The sequence below is a fragment of the Lynx rufus genome, unplaced genomic scaffold, assembly GCF_022079265.1.
Source record: "Lynx rufus isolate CCGP_SWC_20201006 ecotype Redwood Valley unplaced genomic scaffold, mLynRuf1.p SCAF_22, whole genome shotgun sequence".
Lineage (NCBI taxonomy): Eukaryota > Metazoa > Chordata > Mammalia > Carnivora > Felidae > Lynx > Lynx rufus.
In genome coordinates, this window is record NW_025814837.1 from 4,840,477 (window position 1) to 4,862,536 (window position 22,060).

Consider the following 22,060-nt stretch of genomic DNA (forward strand, 5'->3'; position numbering starts at 1 on the left):
AAGCTCCTCTCCCCTCCTCCAACCTGCCCCTCTGCCTTCAGGGGCTGCCATCAGGTGGGATCCCTGCCTGGGTCTCCTTCTACAGGATGGGTTTTGGGGAGGCAGCAGAGGACTGGAGACTTCAGAGCTTCATCCTGCCTTTCTTTCATCTGTTAACATCGCATTAAGACATGTGTGTCCCTGGGAAGCCTGTTTATGCAGCATCAGCCTTAGCAAGCCATTTTCTCACCTCCCTAATGCCTTTTCTGAGACACATAGTAACTCACAGGGATGAGAGCTGAAGCTCTTCCTCCTCCTTTCTGTGATCTTCATGTTTTCATGGCATCAGCATCAGCATCACTGAGACCAACAGAAGCACAGGACCTGTATCCGGTGCCTAAGGCCACCCCTCCCAAACACAAACACGCGCACACACACACACACACACACACACACACACACACACCCCTCTGGCCCCTTCTAATAGCCTCTTAGATCCTTCCTCCCTTGTTCTCTCTCCCTCCCCTCCCTCCTCCTTTCTTGTTCAGCTCTCTTACATACTTGACAGGCACCCTCAGCAAGTGCATTACAGACATCTGCTTACTTGCTAGCTCCCCCTACAGGCTGCCTCAACCCTGCGAGCCACACAAGCTGTGAGCTGGCAAGTATAGATGCTCAATAAATATCAGTTGCTTGTTCCCTTCAATCTCTCTTCTTCTCAAGGAGGTCTTCTTTCTGGCCAAATACAATCCAGTCTCATCACTCCAGCCCTCTAGAACCTTGTAGGCATGGCTTAGCCCTTTCACGAGTTAGCTCACTGCCTCTCTTTCCCCATTAGGGCCATATCACCACCTCTAGAACAGAATTGGCACATACTAGGAGTTCAGTATTTGTAGGATGAATAAATGAGTGAATAAATGAATGTGTCTCCTGTGGCAGATGAGTATCAAGAGAGCGAGGGCTCTATTTATCTCACTTTGGTCTTGACCTACTTCCAGCACTCTTTATATGATTCTGCATGTGAAGATGTTCACTCACCTATTGGTTAATTGCAATTGAAAAAGCCATTTGGATGGTTTTCTTTTGGTGGGTAACTGAATTTTGTCCATCTTCCTCTCCAAATCTTACTCACCCCTGTCCCAGCCCACTGTCCCCACCCAGAGGCCATACCACCCTTCTCCCCCATTTTTTACCCTCCCACAGCACTGCCAGTGAGTCTAAGAAGCCACATCCTGCCACTGTGATTATTATAGTGCTGAGTATTTGGGGATGCTCCCCCTGCACAGAGGAAAGATCCCTAGGGCAGACACACAGTCTCTATTCCTCCTCTAGGAAAGAGGGTTTTCTGGACTCAGGATGAACTCTGAAACTTTCTCCTGGCCTGACTTGAATCATGGCTGTAATTCACTTCCCAGAGGCCCCTTCCCTGGGACCACTTCCAAAATCTGAGGGCAAGAGCCCTTGACCCTTGACCACCATAGACCCTCCCTCAGCAAGGGCCTCAATCTGAACCAAAGACACCTGCAGAAGTCATCACTGTGAATCTGGACTTGTCTTTATGCCATAATTCTGTTGCCCAAATGCCATATGTTATGGACTTCTCTAAATCAAACCACCCTATAGCGTTGCAGAAGTGTTCTCCCTTCTCCAGACAGACAGAAATTCAAATTCCTGGTCACACTCAAGGCTTTGCCTGACACTGGAGCCTCTTGGCCCCTCATTGCCGTCAATTCTTCTAAGACAGCTGAGCCCTCCCCAACCTGCCCCACTCTTGGCCCAGCTAGGCTCTCTTCTGGGGACAGCCTAGGCTTTCTTCTGGGGACAGACCTAGGCTCTCTTCTGTGGGATCTCCAACTCCCCTCCCCCAAAGAGCAAGCACTTCTTCTGTTCTCTCCTTAGCAAATTCTGACTCATTATCAAACCTCCTAAACACCTGAAGTTTCCCTTGATTTCCCCAACAGAGTTCGTCTCTTCCTGCTCTGTTCCAAAACTTCATTCTATGCTACATTGTCCCACATGATCCCCCAGGACCATTCATACAGGGATAAATGGAATCTAATTGTAGCAAGTGAGACCCCTGCCTAAAGCAGTTCTGTAGGACACTGATAAGGAAGTCACCTTCTTCCTCTGACACAAACTCTATCTCCCAGGGTTGACAAAGTTGGAGATTCTCCCACAGCGCACAGGAAGAAACTGGCTCTTCTACACCAGCACCCACCACTGAGTCAGCTGGTCCTTGAGAGACTCACCATAATCACCACTTCCACCCACAGCCTGACTGGGCACACACAAGTCCTACTCCATTCTGCCCAGCTGGGAGAACAAGACAGGTTAAATAACAGAAATATGCTGACAGGTCATGTGCCTGGATAGTCTGGCAAACCAGGATGGTGATGGTGAGAAGCAGCAGAGCCCAGGATCAGGAGGCTGCCTGTAACTCCCTCTACACAGGGGCAAATTCAAGTGCTCTGAGATCCTTACATGCACCACAGCCAGGTGAGTAAGGGCCCACTGGACTCTCACCAAGTTCTGGTTTCCTGCAGAGGATTCACTTTTACACAGATAATTCTGGAAATCCTTGTGCCCTGCAACAATCATCCAGGTCCCTTGATACATGACCTCAAGGGACCACCATAGACAATGCAGATGGTTCCCAACTTAACCATTTTTTTGACCTTACAGCGGTGCAAATGTGATAGGCATTCAGTAGAAACTGTACTTGAGTTTTGAATTTACATCTTTTCCTAAGCTAGCAACATGTGGTATGATCCTCTCTTGTGATGCTGGGTGGAAGCAGCAAGCCTGGCTCCCAGTCAGCTATGTGATCACGAGGGTAAACAACAGATCCACTCACATCCATTCTGTCCCCACACAACCACTCCGTTTTTCACTTTCAGTACAGTATTCAATAAATCGCATGAGATATTCAACACTTTATTATAAGATAAGCTTTGTGTTAGGTAATTTTTCCCAACTATAGGCTAATGGAAGCATTCTGAGCAGGTTAATACAGACTGGGCTAACCTATGATGTTCAGTAGGTTAGTTGTATTAAATGCATTTTTGACTTGCAATATTTTCAGTTTACAATAGGTTTATTAACACATAACCCCATGTACATTGAGGAAGATCTGTACATCAGTCAACAGGCCCAACATTAATGTAAGAGAAAGATACCTTCACTGAGGCAGGTGGGGGTGTCATATTAGAATCTTTTCTTAATTAAATAATTTTCAGTAAAAGGGATATTGCTCTTGCTCCCACTATTCCACCAAAAGAGATGGCTGTTAAGTCCAAGTTATCTGGTAACAAGCTCCCTTTACGAATTTGGGTTTGGGAAAAGGAAGTTGAGGGATCTGAGTAGGAAACTGCCCACGGAGAAGTGACAGAGCCAATCGGATGCACTTGTTAGTCTGGTAAACTGATTCAGGGTGATGTGCAATGGGCCAAGCCCAAGGAGCCTCCCCCATTCCTTCCCAGCAGCATCTGTGCATGTATGGGGCCATCTGGAGGATGTCCCTGCCTGACGATGATGGAATTTGATCTGAAAAGCAAAGGGCATCACTGGCGGTCAGACCATAGGCCAGGCCTGCCTGGTGAATGGCTCTGCACTGCCTCCCCCACAGTGGAACACAGAGGGACAGCTCCAGGGCCAAAAGGGAGGCCAGGGGCAAACCACACAGGCAGGGCCACTTCTCCCCTCATTTTACAGCATGTGCTACATGGTTAAAAGGCACATATCAAGGACAGCTTGATTAACACAACAGAGAATCTAAATATCCACTCAGACACAGAAGAGAGGGCATGCAGATGTGAGCACTGAAGGAACAAAGGTTTAGAGGGGGGAATGATTGCATTGTGTTCTGGAAAAGAGAAGAAATTAGCTGATTTGGAGATCTGGAGATCAGCTTTTCTTTCATTAGGAAAGAAAAGACTGAATTGTTTTTCCCGTGCCTTTTTAAAAATAAATTAAATACTCTTTACTGATCTCCCACAAAGAAGGCCATTCCTTCCCTTAAGGAGCCTGTGATATTGTGACTAATAAGAAATACATATTTGGTTATCAGATGATCAAAATATGTTTCTTATATTCATTCAGTCCTAGTCCATAGTTCCTGGCTCACAGCTCCCAAAAAGCCTTGGAATTTCCTGAGCATAAGAGCAATGGGGAGCATCTTTCATCATAATATTTGGCCTCTGGTCCTTAGTTCCTAAAATAGTTCCAGAGCCATCAAGGTGAAATGGGTGTCTTGTTATTCATAACTAGCACCTTTCAACCACAGATGCATATATGTTAATGAGATGACTTTTGAAAAAGACTTAAAGGTGGCGCCTGGCTGCCAGGGGGGACCAACTGGAATCCAAGGTTGGAACTTCCAGGCCCATCTCCTGATTTCCTGCCAGGGGAGAGGGGCGGATGACCAATGATGTAATCAGCCATGCCTCCATAAAAACCCAAAAGGATAAGGTTTGGAGAGCTTGAGTTAGTGAACGTGTGGAGGTTTGGGGAGACTGGAGCTTTCAGGGGACATGGGGGCTCCAGCCCTTTCCCCCACACCTTGCTCTATGCATCTCTTCCATCTGGCTGTTCCTAAATTATATCCCTGTATTTAATAATAAATAAATAAATTTTTAAAAAGCACTAATCCAGTGAGTAAACTGGTTTCCTGAGTCCTGTGAGCCACTCTAACAAATTAATTGAAACCAAGGTCCTGGGAATCTCTGATTTATAGCCACCAGGTCAGAGACAAAGGTGACAACCTGGACTTGTGAGTGGGGTCTGAAGGTAGAAGAGCAAACTTGTGAGACTGAGCCCTTAACCCGTAGAATCTCTTGCTGTCTCCAGGCAGACACTGTCAGAATTGAGTTGCTTAGTGGTGGAGAAAACATTGTAATTGGTGATCAGATCAAAGTTAATCTACTAGTGGGTAGAAGATAACAAAACTGAATCATAATGCCGGCCTGAGCAGGAGAGTGCCATAGTTCATAAGGAGGGACATGGAAAGGATTCTTTCAAGGAAGGTCAGAAAATGCCAGCATTTAAGAGAGTCCTGACATAAAAATCATTTCAAGAAAACACTCCCTAGGTTTGAGAATACTGCCCCAGGGAATGGCTCCTCTGGGTTTGGCCCCCAAAGCCCTATGTCCTGTGGCCAAAGCAGAGAAATCGTTTTCAGGGAAGATATGCTCACAGTTGCTGCTTCAGTGATTCCGCAGGTGGGAACTCCTGTCTTTCCTGTGTCAGTGATTTATAATAAATGCCGAGGGTGCCTAGGGCCATCGCTCTGCATTGCTAAGTGTGTGGCTCACAGCTCTTTGGGGAGAGAAGGAACAGTTGAGCCAGGCTTCCAGCCCATAGAGGTGAGTGGGTGGAAGTGGCACTGTGAGATTTGCAGGGTGATGCCAGAAAAAGCTTTTCCTCTCCTCCTTACATTGTCCCCTTCATAACCCCCACCCCATACTGAGCCTCTCTGGTCAGGGGTAGGATAGAAATGGGTAACAAAGTAAAGGTTGTGCTCCCAGCTTCCTGGCCCCCTCCTGCTACAAAGAGAGAGGAACAAAGCCTGGACCTGTGTCCTACCAGTGAGGAGGAGGACCTGTCTGGGTTGGATGACCACCCAGACCTTCCCATACCTCAGGGAGCAGTGCTGCCCAAAGCTGGTTCAGGTAAGCAATGTTGCTGAGACTGTGGAATTCTTCCCCCTTTTCAGAAGTCCGCTGCACCTTTAGTGCCTGTCTTCTTGGCCTTTAGGGATGCTCAGTAATTTCAGTTCCAACACAAGAGAGGCTCGTCCCTTACCTGGGCTACATTCCTTCTGTTTGTGTGATCAGCCAGTGCTCAGCCTGCAGGGAGCACTGGGAGGGGCATCTGGACTTGCAAAGACCTGTATAATCCCACAGATAGATGTCACTTCAAATGGCTGCTCTGCATTGACCTTTGGGACCCTGGGCAAAAGCTGTACCTCTTCAGCCTTTTCCTCTTCTGCAAGACAGGTGTCAGAATGCCTAATTTTTCAGGTGGTTTCAATGACTGGGATTGTACATATAAAGCTCTTAGCTCAATGTCTACTGCATATAATTAGATCTTACTTTACATCATTTACAAATAAAGCCCAGATGGATGAAAGACTTGATACTTTTAAAAAATAGAAAACAAATATTGGAAAATGTGTTTATGATGTTGAAGATGAGGAGAGTCTACTTATAAATAGGATACAATAGCAAGGCATTGAAGAACAAAGTGATAGAAATGGATTAAGTCAAAATTAAACATATGTATAGGACAGAAAACAATGGATGGGAGAAAATACTGTCACCAAATATAACACAGAAAGGATTATTATCCAAAAGATGTTTCTAAAAAGATCTGCAAAAAATAATTAAAAAAAAAGAAAAAGAACTCAATACAACAGTAGGCAGTGAATATAACAAGTAATCCACAAAAGAGAAAATACCATCAGCCAATAAATATAAAAAGTGGCTCAACTTCATTAGGAATAAGGAACGTTCTCATTAAAACATCAATAAAATTCTGTATCCTTTTATACTGCCTAGAATGACAAGATCGTAGTTAGGTAATATAAAAGGTGCATGTGGTAATATGTAGGTACATAAGGTAGGTACATAATACGTAGGTACCTACATAAGACAAGAAATATGTAGGTAATAAGGTAATGATGTGGTGTGAAAACATGTAATTTGTACACAAGTGATAAAAGTATAAATTTTCACAACCACTTTGGAGAACAGATTGATAAACTCTGAGGAAGTTTTAAGATGTATACATACATGGAGATGTCTACAAGGATGTTTATTCTAGTACTGTCTATAGTTAGGGGAAATTATAAACAATGACTGAATTAAATGTGATATCCCCATAATATGAAACAAGCTGAAGTTGCTTTTAGGTATGGTACACCTCTATGTTCTGAAATAAAATAATCTCTAAAACACAATGTTGAAAGAAAAAGACATACAGGTCTGATACCATGTAGACTTGATACATTAAGTAGGCAAATAGATACTTATATATAGTATATTATTTTCTACAAGAATATACATGTATATAGAGGCCTTTTATAAAATCCTGGAAGTCTGCAAACCAAACTGAAAACCAATAAATGCTGGGGAGGAACCAGGAATGGGGCCAGTCAAAATGAATTATAGTTTTGCTATAATGTTTTAATTTTTCACAAGGAGAATATATTCATAAATTCCTTATGTAATTAAAAGTAATTTTTAATTGAACAAATAAAACACAATAAAACCTATATCTCATCATAAACTTCAAATTTGAATCTAGGAATATATAATGCTAACAGCTAATGTTAATTGAGACATTATCAAATGCCAGACCCTGTTGTTAAGTAGATTCCATGTATGTTTCCAATGCTTGTATGTTTCCATATTTTCTGTTTTCACTTTTATCCTCAGGACATCCCTCCTGTAGGTGAGCACTCTAACGCAATAGGGAGATTAAGAACCGCCTGTAGTCACCACCCCCAAGTAGCTGCAGAGCCAAAATTAGAAGGCTAGCAGTCAGTCTAATTAGGGAGCCCTCCTGTACATGCCCTATAGCTTCCTCTTGCCTCATGCCAGAACATCTATGGCAATAGCCTCCTGGGCCCAGGGAATGGGAAGCCCTTCCCAACTCAGGGCCCTCCTCTCCCCAAAAGAAACTCTCTGCCTTCTCATGACCCAGGTACTCCATGCCACAGAATGGCTTGCTGAGGGGTGGACTTTAAAGGTTGGTAAAATTGGAGAGCCAGTATAGGCAAATGGGACAGAAGGGAGGGACAGTCCAAAGGACCTGCATCAACCAGTTCATGGCAGCAGAGAGAGGCAGGAGGCTGGGAAAGCTCCCCACAGCCTGGCCTCTGCCTCCCCCAAGAAACCAGATTTCCACCGGTGGCTCTTGCTAGAATAGGAGGTCATACCATATTTAATCCTTCTAAGTTGGACATGAATTATTCAAAGAAGTTAAAGAAGGAGAAGAGGAAGAAAACCTTTCTTGTAGTAAATGTGATCTTATATACTCTAATATCTGATGATTAGCAAGAGGCAAAATGAGGCATTTGGCACAGAGCTAGAGCAGCAAGTGACACGGTTCAGCTGGGACAAATTCAGTCCTGACTCCAGCCTCAGGCCACCAAGGGCCAGGAACATCTCTCCAATTGCTGCCCCCCTGCCAGCCAGAGATGGTTCCCAAACAAAGTTCGCTAATAAGGGTCTTTCCCCAGAAGCAAACCTCTGCTGGAATGAGAAGAACTCAGCACACATGCAATTTAAGAACCGCCGAGAAGCACTTCTTGACCCAAATATGCCCCACACTCAACGCTTCCATAACTGGAAATGCCCCTAATAGACCCCATAAAGGTGGCAGCCACTGTCTCAAGAATCTCCATGAGACAGTACCCAGCTAGGACATCAGAGGAAGGAGTTGCCCTAGGCCGTTCCTTAGAGAAGCTTCCGGATCAGTGGTTCTCATAACCCTGTACATCAGAGTCCTAATGGGTAGCACTCACTGAGTGCTTGCTAAGTGCCATGTTATTTGCATACATTACCTAATTTAATCCTCAAGGAAATATATAACTATTAATTTTAGCCCCATCTGGCAGATGAAGAAACTGAGGCCCAGAAAGGTTGGGTAAATTGCCCAGGATCATGTAATTAATTTGTAGGTGCCTGAGAAGGGATTTGAACCCAAGGGACTGGATGCGAGAGCCCACTATCTCTTCTTCCTTTAATCATGTAGGATAGCATTAAAGTAGAAAGTCTAGGGATAGGACCAGGGAATCTGCATTTTAAGAAGCTCCTCAGGTGATTCTCACGCATGCAAAGTGAGAACATTAGAATATTGTGTGCCTCAGAGAAATGAGTGGCTACTTTGGAGCCACCTCTGTTAGCTAGCTCGTCTGACTGTGTGGACAGCATTCCCTGCAGAAGCACTGTTTTTACTGCTTGACACCTTCCCCACCCCTGACCCTTAGCACCTCTCCCGGTGTGGTATTCCATGAATGCGTGTTAGTCCAGGGAGAGAGCCCTGGACTGAGTCTGGAGCTGAAACTCACATTCCAGCTGTTAGGAAATTCACCTGGACAGCTACCTGCAGTGGATTTAGCCTCAGAATTCTAATCTACTCAATGGAGATTATGTCAAAAGGGGATTTTTAAATAATATTTTTTAGAACAGCTATCTTTTATTAGCTGTTTATTCTGTGATGGGCACTATGCTAGGGCCTCTGGCATACACCGACTTTGATTCTCAGGAAGCTTCAAGGTAAGAATAATTGTTCCTTTGTGACAGGGAAAGAAACAGGATTTCAGAGACTCTGGGTTGCCCGGCTAAGCCTACACAGCCAGCAATGATGGAAAAGCATTCTTAGCCAAAGCCCTTTGATTCTACATCACACACTCTTTCCCCCACACCACCCAGTGTGATCCACCTTTTCTCCATCCCATGGATATAATGAGAACCAAATGAGATCACAGCTATATCAGTAGGGTGGGCTGGGCTACGCTGTGATTCAAAAACAGCTCCAAATCTCAGTGGCTTAAAACAGAAAACGTTTATTTCTTGCTCTCACCGTACATCCATCAGGAGTCAGCAGGGCAGTTCTGTGCACCGTGATCATTCCGGGACCTAGACGGAGAAGCTGCCATCCCGAGTACCGCTCAAGGGAAGCAGGGCCAAATCATGCAAGCACATTGAAAGTTTCTGCTCAATTAAATGAGGTGAACATCACAACTATCCATATTCCATTAAGCAAAGCAAGTTCTGACCAAGCCCAAAGTCAATGGGGTGGGAAAACATAGCAAGGGCAGAGAAGAAAGAGTAATTGTGAACAAATAATTAATCTGCATAGAAGACCATTGATGTAAAGAATGCTTTGGAAGGTACTCAAGTGAAACAGCATGAAGTATGTTTTCTGCCATGGAGACATGGTGTCGGTCCCATGACTCCAAGCTGAGCTTCCACAACTGCAAACCCATGGCTATCTCCTCTGTTATCAGGAACCTAATTATTACTCTTGTTTCTGCTCAATTATTAAAGACAAGGCAGTGAAGAACCATGGAAGAAGAGGAAAGTCTGTTTTGCAGCAATGACAAACCATATTTCATATGCATAAAGGGGAGAAATAAAAGAGCATTGCTTTTACTCTTATAATTGCAATTTCCTGCTCGTTTCCTTTTCAAATTAGTGAATGTAATTGTTTGGTAATAAAATATCAGCATAATATATTAGAGGCAGAAAACAGACGGGCTTAAGGGACACTTGCCAAGAACAGGAGAGAGAGGCAGAAATGAACAGAATAAGAGTCTACGGTCCTTGTGGGTCTTTCACAGAATGTGTACTGGACAGTATCCTGGTACCCTTTGTGCTCTTCCCTCTTGACTCTTGCCTGAAGCAAATGAATGGTCCAGGCAAATCAGCATTCTCAAACTAGCTTAACATTCCTGTCAGCACCGAGTTCAGGCCAGATAGAGAAAGAGAGGAATAAGCATTCAGCAGACACAGAATGACTATGGCAGAGAACCACAGCTTTGAGGACACACTTGGACTTAATACCAGCTTCGCCACCCACTGGCTGTGCCACCTCGGGAAGATTATTAACTTTGCTGAGTCTCCATTCATTTCTAAAGGAGGAATAAAAAATATCCTGCCTCAAGAGGTAGGTGCTCCATAAAGCGTAGGTACCCATATTTTTAGAAAATTAGAGCAGGCGGTTTAAAACCCTGCAGAAGGAACAAGTGATGGACCATGGGGGTCACCTTTGACAAAAATGTCAAAACTAGGAAAGACTCTTTGTTGTCTTCAATCCACTATCAGCTTCCCTTTCCTCCATCTGGAGCCCTTCTCCCCTGCCTGCCTCATTTTCTCAAGGCTTAACCCAAGTGGCTTTCAGGAATGTTACCTAATTTTTGCCATGGTTTTACCCCACAACCAAGTTGCTACCCAATAAAAAAACAAAACAAAACAAAACAAAAAACCTTGAAGGAGGCTGTCATGGACAATAAAAGTCTCCTGCATTGGGGACAAGCTGCCGCCTCCCCACACACTGCAAAAGCAGCCACGGCCTTTAATGCCTGCCCTAATTGAGTGCTTGGACCCCATAGGTGAGCCCTAAATTGAGAGCCATGGGAGGTTAGAAATTACACAGTAGATTCGGTCTGTAACCTCAGAAACCTCCAGACTGGTGGAGGGAGGAGAAGAGCCAAGTCTGCCTGGTGCAGAGCTTCTATTTCTGCTGCTCTCGAGTGTGAGTGTGTGAGAAGTCACTCAATGGTATGACTGCAGGGGCCTCAGGGTGTCCCAGCTGCTCACATGGGGCCCCCAACCTTGGATGATAACAATTTAGTTCCCAGTGCAAACAGTCGTAAAGACAGATGTCCTGTGGGAAGTAGTCTCCACTACCCTGGAATTTCCCTGGTTTATTTGAAGGGGACCGAGAACACAAGTGCCCTCGTGAGGAAGATCACGGTGAGGGGAAAACCCCAAATGCTGATGAAGAACTTCCCAGTTCATCCCAGAACATGCCCTCAGGGAGGAGAACCAAGCCAGAAAAAAAGATCAGTGGGAAGCTTTCCCAGAAGAAGCAGAAACAGAGCAAATTACCCTCAGTCCCAAGTAGAGAAAGTTAGCATATACATAGAGTGAAACTTGTGGCAATAAAGAACAGAAGCTGTGGGAAGCCTGGAGTTCTCATGTCACTCTATCCCCAAAGCCAACTAACTCAATTCAAAGCGCCCCTAGTGGCTGCTTGCTGGGAATTTTAAAACAAATACAGTCATTTTCCTCCAGAGGGAGAAAGGCTATCTAACAAATTCCCCAAGACAGACACCAAACCAATGTCTGCAAAAAGAATAGGAAAGTCGAGAGAAATGCCCAGAGGACAAAAGTTCGTGAGGAGCATGTCTGTTCTGATGGGGCCACCCCTAGAGGCTTGACCTTGTCTTTTCCAACACAGCCTCTGGGGCCCCATCCAGGTCAGAGTCAGAGCCAGAGGTACCTTGCACCAGCATGACCCTAGAGGTTCCCTCCCTCTCAGCCTCTCATTCAATAAGCCCACAAATACTTAGGGAGGACCTACTCTGTGCCAGGAAATGTGCTAGGTACTTATTAAGAACAGCATAAAATTCTGGAAGTACTGAATCCCTCGGATATAGGGAATGGTGAGTAAGAGGCCTTGTCAAAGTCTTTGCCAGTATTGAATAAAGTTAATGCTTGTTCATTCAAGGAGCCCAGAGGCCCTGACTGAGCACAGTCAGGAAGCCAAGGCTTGGTGAGCTGATGAAATCTTGGATGAGATATAATCGATTCCCATTTTCTGGTGAAGTTTTCCCAGACTATGGCAGCAAGAAGGATCTCTCTTCTACACTGACCACATATCCACTGTCCTCACACTCATGTGTCATTACACTGCACCATCCCAAGTAGTGAGTACAGTTCTTGGATATGTGTCTCTCATCTCTTGAGCCACCTGAGAGACTTTACTTTCTTGCACAATGCCTAGAATAGAGTCTTAAGTGATATGGTAATGGTATATATAATTATAAATTGACTATATTTATATGTTCAATGAAGAATTGGGTGTCTAAATGCTTCTACAAAGTGCATATTGTTGATCCAAGTTTATTTCTTCTACATGTACTGAGTATCTCAGGAGGCCTCTGGAATTGGCCAAAAATACATGTAAGTTAATAGGACAAGGTTTACATGCATATGGTGCTTAATATAAGTAATGTATTTCATCATCCTCAGTGCCTCCCTACAGGAGCTTCCTGGACCTGGATGCATTTTCTCAGCCAGTCATTCTCAGCCAGAAGAATCCTTGAAGCTTGGCTCATCATCTCAGAGTGTTTGAATCTTGAATTATAAGTAGAAAAGCAGTAAGATTGCAACACGGCTAAAACAGAATGCTTTGAATACACACATTTATGAGTCCAGTCTGTTTCCCCTTTTCCACCACCCACCCAACACTAGCCTGAACCATGGTATTAATTGTCCATACTGTATAATTGTAACTTTGGGCTCTTTGACTTATAACATCTCCTTCATTGCTTTTTAACTTCTTCCTAACTTAATTCTGGTTCTTTATCTAGATAGTAAGGCACTTGTGAGAGGGAAGCATGTGCAACAAGATAGAATGGGTACTTCCTGCTTCATTTTTCAACACGACCCCTTTGCAGAATTTACAAAGGAAAGAAGTTGAACATGGTTTCACAACTTGCAGACCACTCAGCTCAATCAAGGATTTAGGGAGAATAAATGCCATCTTCTCTCACCAGGCCTAATGAGAGGTTCTCTAACAGGACCTCTTATAGGAATCTGAGGGGCGCCTGGGTGGCGCAGTCGGTTAAGCGTCCGACTTCAGCCAGGTCATGATCTCGCGGTCCGTGAGTTCGAGCCCCGCATCAGGCTCTGGGCTGATGGCTCAGAGCCTGGAGCCTGTTTCCGATTCTGTGTCTCCCTCTCTCTCTGCCCCTCCCCTGTTCATGCTCTGTCTCTCTCTGTCCCAAAAATAAATAAACGTTGAAAAAAAAAATTAAAAAAAAAAAAAGGAATCTGAAATGTATTTCTTTTTCTTTCTTTTTTTTTTTTTTTTTTTAGAGAAAGAGAGAGAGAGAACTTGCATGAGCAGGAGAGAGGGGCAGACGGAGAGAGAAAGAGAGAGAGAGAGAGAGAGAGAGAGAGAGAGAAAGAGAGAATCTCCATGCTGAGCATGGAGCCTGACACAGGTCTTGATCCCACAACCCTGGGATCATGACCTGAGCCAAAACCAAAAGCCAGACACTCAACCAACTAAACCACCCAGGCACCCTTAGAAGACCCACAGACTGTCATCTAATGCACATCTGAGAAAGCTAAGGTGACTGGAGCCAAAAGTCTGATCCCCACCTGGAAATCTGCTGAGTGAGGGCAGAGTTTACCAACTGCTCCAATGGTGAAGGCTGCTTCACAGGCCTGGCCTTCACTCCTAGAATAAATAAGAGATGCACAAGTGTTTCTCATGGACCAGAGGTGGGCCAGGTGGAGAGAAGCTACTTTGGGCCTTCTTAGTTCTAGTCAGTAGAGCTGCCTGGAGGAAGAAGGGTCTTGAGCAGAAAGAGGCTTGATGTGTACCCCTGGGTGCCCATGGCAAAGAAAGATGTCATAAGTGTCCAACTGGATTAGGTGGGGGTCACATACAGGTCACAGGAACCTCAGGATACAGGAACCCAGCAAGGAACCTCTAAAGATTCCCAGAGGGGTGCCTGGGAGGCTCAGTCAGTTGAGCATCTGACTTCGGCTCAGGTCATGATCTCACTGTTTGTGGATTCAAGCTCTGCATCGGGCTCTGTGCTGATGGCTCAGAGCCTAAAGCCTGCTTCAGATTCTGTGTCTCCCTCTCTCTCTACCTATCTCCCTGCCCATTCATTCTCTCTCTCTCTCTCTCTCAAAAACAAATATTAAAAAAAGACTACTCATAAAGATCCCAAGAAAGTGCCCTCAAAAGAAATAATTGCTTCTATCCCCTGGCCAATACCGGAGACCATAATGACCCTAGCCAGGCAGATACTATCTCATCCACTTACCTCTCCACCCTCCCGTGCCTCCAACCTTATGAGATCCAACATAGCAGCTCATGACCAAGTGGGAGAGGAGACTAGTAGGGAGCCAGGGAATAGGACAGTCCCAAAGAACCATGCCTTGTTTCCATACCAGGTTTCCACCCTAAAGCAGTCCAAGCCAGGGCAGGGAAGAATATAGAATGCTAAGTCCAGTTCAGAGTTTCAACCATCACATGAGACTAGATATACTATTCATTTGCTCTAGCCTGTGTTTGGGGCCTGCAACAATGGTCGCAGGTCTGTCTAGTTATCATAAGCAGAAAAGCCATTAAGACGTGCCACAGTTCTCGTTGAGCACAGAGAAAATTACTCCCATTTTAAAAGTTTAAAACAATGTCAGGAAAAAAAATAAAGTTGAATTTTGATAATATCTAAATCAGTTATGTTCAAAATGCCATGGAAATGGAACCATTTCACGTTTCACAGTTCTGGACAAAAGTCCAACTTTTTAAGAAGTAAGGGGAGTCAGGGACCAAAGAAAAAATTTGACAGTGAACACTCAGGGAATGGTCGCCAGAGCTCACCCCGAGCCTGCAATCTACTCAAGGAACCACAACACCTGTTGCACGGACAGTCACAGAAGGGTGGCACATATGGCAAATGAGACCAAAATTCAAGTGGGCCATCGGGGAGATGAACAGTAAGCCAGGATGTGGGTTGACTAAGAAAGCTAACAAAAGCCAAACAAACAAATAAAAATCCTCTAGCATAAACAAATTTAAAAAAATTATAAAACCCAGCCATATTCTTCAATTGGACTGAATCCTTTCGACAACAACAACTTGTCAAGGCTTCTGTGGGCTGCCGAAGAGTGGCAAATGCGGTATCTCTGAGTACGGGTCTCCTGCAAAGGTATCTGAGGACAGGGTACCTCTCCTCAATGACATGGTCCTCTGGGAAAGTCAGGGACCAGGAGAGACTATGCCAACTCTCAGGAATTATGAAATGTCCAGGAAGCAGATGGAGTTCAGATGACTATGCCCTGGTGCCTCACCATTCAAATCACCCCATAGCAGCCCTGCCCTGGCAATGGGGTTTATATTTTCCACACTCCAAGGGGGCTGCTTAGAAACAGAAAGGAATTCTTGTGGTCCATGGTAGGAAACCTCTTTTTGTCGAATAGGGCCTGGAGGCATGGGAAAGTGGATTGATTATAATCAGGATGTGTTGAGGAAAGCAGGTTGGAGCCTGGGGCCTGCCCCGACATTGGCTCCCCATATCTGCTGATGTGGGTACCCACACAGCTGCTCTCTCACACTAGACCCTTCCTACAGGTGTTCCCCCTCCATCTGCCACAAGGGTCCCTCCAGGATCACTGCTTTCAGTGCCCCAGACAGTGCTCTCCGCTCTCTAATGGGCATCCTAGTTTTACCTTCCAAGGGTCTCAGCTTGCTTGAGGAAGGAAAGGCTTATATAAAGAATTTTTTTCAGATAAAAAAAATCATCCTATGTCAACTAGGGCACTGGAGGGAAATCTCCTTCAAAGACCAAAACAGCAACCAACCTAAGAACAAGACCGTCAGAATTCTCTGCCAGTTCATTTGCTTTTACTACCACTACCACCACCACCAACAGCCAAGCTCACCATTACTAAATAATTATTTTTTTTCTTTTTACCATTTTTCAACATTGTAAGAACCCAACCTGTAATCACAGTTAACAGAGTAGGCTCTCCCTACTCTTAGCATTGGTTTCAAAGGATAGCTTCTTGTAATCCTTCCTCAGATACCAAATCCTCCTCGCCCCCCATCCAAGATTTGCTTTATACACAAGAGGAGGTGATTCACACGCTCAGGGGATTTGTTCAGTAAGTCACTAGAACTCAATTTCCCTGATACTCATGTGGGAGAAAAAGAAAAAGAAGAAAAGGGAAATGAACAAAAGGAAAAAAGGAGAGCCTGGTTATCCTGGGAACTTGAAAGGGAAATGCAATCAACAGGCTCAGAAGTTGAGGGATTCAGGAGCTCTATAACCAAATGCAAATAGACCCTCAGCAGAAAAATTGTGTAGGAGGCAATGGAGGAGTGAAGAGAGGAAAGAAGACGGAGATTTCTTTGGTACTTACCTGTATGGCATCGACTTCAAGTCGTCTTTAAGTGGAACTGACGGCATTACAAACACAATAAGCACTTCTAGACAAACTGGAATAGCAATCACTTCAGGAGCTGGGAAGCATTCACAATTTTGCTGTTGTCAACGCTTTCAGTGGCTTTAATTTTCAATGGTAAGCACAACTTCTATATAGTGTTGTCAAAACCGCAATGAAGTTATGTCATTGAATATTAAAGGCCCAGCCCGTGGAATGCCAACACACAGATTTGAATTTCATGCTTGCTCCTAAACATCAAGACAAATATGTCTAATTTCATAAAAACCTGGCCAGCCCCAGGGAGGCTGACAATCATATCTATTGTTACCTAAGTTTGCTGGAATAAAACCTGGCCCTGTTTGGTGTATGAGGCCAGAAAGGAGGAGGAAGAAGAGGAGACAGAGAATCACGGATTATCAAGATGTGCAGTAAAAACTGGCTGACTTTGCATGGGTTTTGACAGGGAGCAGAGCTCTGTTTGCAACCCCACTAGTATCTAACTTGACCCCTTTGGACTCAACATTCCAAAGTTGCACTAAGAATTTACTCAAAAGGAATCCTTTGAGCCTAGCAAAGTGATACACTTCACCTCCAAAGAAATGTGTACTGATCATTTCCTACCATATGCTGGTCTGCACTAAACACAGTAGGCAAAGCACTAGGGTGCAGGAGCGATCAGACCAGTTGGGTTCTAATGGAGATGGGTTTTAGGAACCAGTGGGAAATAAGGTTTGAGAGGTGCAGGGGACAAAGGTGGGAAAGATCACTACTGGAGATTTTTCAACAAGTATGTTAAATGTGGTATTCAAAGAAAACTAATTCTAAGATTTGCAGAAGCTCAGTTTTCTCTAAAAGAGGAAAAAGCTGGCAAGGAAATGTAGTGGGTCATTTATGAAGGAAGAACAGTGAAAAGATAGTTGGAATAGCCTAGCCCTGTTATTAACATTCATTTCAAAATGTAGTCCTTTTGTAATCCCTCCTCAGATATTAACCCCAACCCCCACCCCGCTGTCACCCACACTTAAGATCCACCTCACATTTGGAAGAAAAATATCAATTAGAAAATCTAACAATCAGAGGGTCAGATGAAATTTCCAAGCTTCAGTAATCTGTTTTTGCATCATGGTATTTTAAGATTTAAAAGTGTTGTCATAGCCTGTATCCCACTGGATTCTCAAATTGATCATGTGAAGAAGGTACACTGATGCTACTAATTTGATAATCATTTTCCACAACCCATCTTAAAGGTGCCCAACATGATAGCCAGTGGATCTATAACTTGCCCAAGAGAATACATTGATTTGCTTAAGTTAGATCCCAGGAACTCTGATCCCAACACTAATCATTATTTCACCTCATTTTCCCCTCACACTTCAGATGGAGTTCCTGTGTCTCCTTCTTCCACAAAGCTCATGCCCTGAGCCAACTGAGATACATGCAAAAGAAACCCAAGATTTAAAATAAACTTGCCTGTTTTCTGAGGACATGGGTCTTGGTTCAGGCATGATAAGGAGGAATGTGCTCAGTGTCCATGGAGAACGAGTGGGGTAAGTCCTTCTTCCCACATTTCACAAGACCATGTGTAAAGCCACACTCCTCTCCATAAGCTAGCAAAGACTAGGCATGGTGAGCGACACACTGTAGAAATAGTGGGCAAAGAGTAGGCAAAAACACAGAAAACACAGCACCTTTCTGTAACATCCTTTTTATAGCATTTATAGCCAGGATTACATCATCTAGCCATTGATTAATTTCATTTTGACCTCCTGTAAAAGGCAAGAATGGGGCACTGATTTGTTGTATTTTCCAGAGCAACGATTTCCAGTTTTTTAAGTGCATTAGATGCATGTAGGGTGGTAAGTATTTGTCAAATATGCAGATTCTGGGAACACTAAATCCCAATAAGTCTCATCCAGGAGCTCTGGACCCATGTCTGGTGAGTATATTTAAGAAATTAGACGGCTGGGTCATGGAATGGATATTGGGAAACTTGCAGGAGGTAAGAAGTATGCCTGGAAAGGAGGAGGAAGCAGATCTGTAAGGGCCCTTCATTATATGCCAAGGCATTTGGATTCTGTCCTGAAGACAGTGGCAATCCCAGTAGGATTTTAAGCATTTTAGTGGAGGTCATAATTGTTTGTTAGGAAAATTATTTTGGCTGCAATGTAAAATTGGACCAAGGTGGGTAAACCTGGAAACAAATAAAACAGTTAAGAATCAAACCCCACATGAGTCTCTGACCTGAGGCAGCTCCAAAGAAAACAAAAAAACAGGCAACTCTGAGAAACAACCAGAAGATCAAGATCCTTGCTGCTGGACTAGAATGAGGAGGTGAGGAAAGAGAAATATGGAATGACTTCTAGGTTTGTGCTTGAATGACTGGATGGATAATAATGGATGTTTATTAAGCACTGACTATAGGCTAGGCTCTACTTCAATGTGGGGGCAGAACAAAGTATGATAAATTTCCCATTTAGGAAACAGTACCTTCAAGATTCAAATATTCAAACTCACAGCAACTGGGTCTAGAGTCCATGGTTCTAATCACTGCCCCAGCTTACTCCATTACTCAGAAAGAGGAATCTGAGTTTAGGAGTTCAGTTAGGAAAGGAGAAAAGGAAGAACAGAGAGTAAAAGAGATACAGACAGTGGTTAGAGAAAGCAGAGGAGACATCTGAGAAAGAGGAGTCAGGAGATGACATGAGGAAAGATGCTTACCAAGATCCCACAGGAAGAACAACATCAATGCCATATGCTGCAGAAAGCAAGATAAGAACCATAAAGTCCTTTGGGTTCAGCCATCTGGAGGCCATTGGAGAATTCATGTGTGTTTCCATAAATTGATATGGAGAGATCACAGGGGTATAGGTGACAGGGAAGTGATGAGAGAGGACAATCCCCAGAGTATAGGCAATGTAAGGGAAGAGAGGTAAACTATTCACATGATGAACATACAGACACAGCAAAACATGGAAGAAGCTAGTCAAGGAGGGATAGAAAAGGCAGTGAGAACATCTGAGGGGTGTGGGGAGGTGAGTAAGAACTGGGAGAAGGCAGCAAATGTCTAAAGAAGGATGAGGAGAGTCTGCAATGACAATCTTTAGGAAGCAGAGGATATCGTGGACATACAAAGCGGTTGCTGGGGAATGTTGAGAACCTAGTGAGGTTGTGGCTCCACTACTGGCATAGTTGGTACGGCATGTTCTTTAGCTGTGCCCACCTGCTTGAGTACAGGTATACAACTGGGCCCACAATTAAGGACTTGTAGGATGGTTTTGTATGGCTATACGGTTAGTGCGGATGAGAATAAAGTGGATAGGTGCATCTATCTAAGAGAGTAAGTAGAATGAATAGAGAAATGGGTGTGGCCACAGGAGCACATGTCCCCACCGGACCAACACAAAACAAGGAGTGAGGCAAAGCAGAAGCTCACGGCCCTCATTCTAGACAGGAAATCCAAGCATGAGCTAATGAAGAGTTGTGAAGAGCCTTTAAGTGCAGGCAGTTGTGCCCTAGGAAAGCTAAACTCCATGGCTAAGCCCTATATCTGAGCGCAGGGAAGTCCAGCCCACTGGAGACCAAGGTCTTAGGGACAATCATGTGGCATGGGCAGCCCCTTCCTGACTCCCTTCAGTTGGGCAGTCATTACTTCAGGATATAGTACTGTCATTTATGTCCTCATTTCCCTTTTCCTCTTCCTCGGTGTATCTTAATTTCTTTCCTTCAAGGTTCAGGTCAAATTTTGCTTCCTTAATGAAATCTGTCATGCCCCAAAGCCTGACACATATTAAGTGCTCATTAAATAATAACTGTCCTGGGGCGCCTGGGTGGCGCAGTCGGCTAAGCGTCCGACTTCAGCCAGGTCACGATCTCGCGGTCCGTGAGTTCGAGACCCGCGTCAGGCTCTGGGCTGATGGCTCAGAGCCTGGAGCCTGTTTCCGATTCTGTGTCTCCCTCTCTCTCTGCCCCTCCCCCGTTCATGCTCTGTCTCTCTCTGTCCCAAAAATAAATAAACGTTGAAAAAAAAAATTAAAAAAAAATAATAATAATAATAATAACTGTCCTATTTTCATGATCACCATTGATTGTGTTTTAATTGTATTTGTTTTCTTATATCCCCACCCAGTCTGTGGACTTCCACGAGGCAATGAACACACCTCCTCATTTCAACCCCCCTCCTACTGCCTCAGAGCCACAGTAGCTCCCTCAGTTGGTACTGAGTCACCCCAACTCAGAGGGTGACTGTGCTTGACGTCACCTAAGCAAACTGTCAAGCAAAAAAAGGTGAGGATAGGAACCCTAAGAGATGTGACAATAGGGAGCCCCAGTAGCACCATTCAAACCCTGTCCCTGCCTTCAGAGAGAGTCGCTCATTGGTATATAGTGAGGGCCCAGCAGGAAATGGAAGGCACTGATGCTAGGGTTTTGAAAAGAATTTAGTGACGGACTAGGAGCAGGTTTAAGGAAGCCAAAGAAAGATGTCAAGACACCCAAAGATTAGAACCTCAGGGACCTGAGGGGTCAGAAGATGGAGGAAGTGATATTACCAGAACTTCATAGGAGCCACAGTCCTGGAGGAGGGCCCACCTGGCAGGTAATGTAGAGACATAGCTACAACGAGACCTGCTGCCCAAAGCAAGGGGAGAACAGAATAGAATCATCCTGACCTCGCTCTCTCTACCACCCCAGCATCCTGCCAGTGACTCCCATTGCCGATTCCAAACAGAGGGGCTGCATGGAAGCCTGAGGGAGGAGGTTTGCAGGGGTCAACATCCCAGGGCAATAAGCAGGATAGTAAAGGCAGAAATGGATGGGTTGGGGGTCACCAATGGAGTGTAATCTACCCAGTTAGCAAAGACAAAGAGCCAAGTGAGGGAGTGTATGCAACATAACCATCAGATAAAGAGTTAATATTCTCAAAAAAGGTTGGACACCTAACTGGTAGGAGAGAATTATTGCCTACCAAGTGTTTGCTTAATAGTTGTTGGGGTTAGGGGCGCCTGGGTGGCGCAGTCGGTTAAGCGTCCGACTTCAGCCAGGTCACGATCTCGCGGTCCGTGAGTTCGAGCCCCGCGTCAGGCTCTGGGCTGATGGCTCGGAGCCTGGAGCCTGTTTCCGATTCTGTGTCTCCCTCTCTCTCTGCCCCTCCCCCGTTCATGCTCTGTCTCTCTCTGTCCCAAAAATAAATAAAAACGTTGAAAAAAAAATTAAAAAAAAAATAGTTGTTGGGGACACACTAGGAAGATCAAGTAGAGCCCATCTGGGCAGAATAGGAGCAGAGCCAGTAAAACGTGGGGATTTCATGATCGTATGTCTAATAGCAAATTAAGGGATGATCATGAAAGCCTCTTAATCACTCTTGGTTTTGTATCCAAAAATCA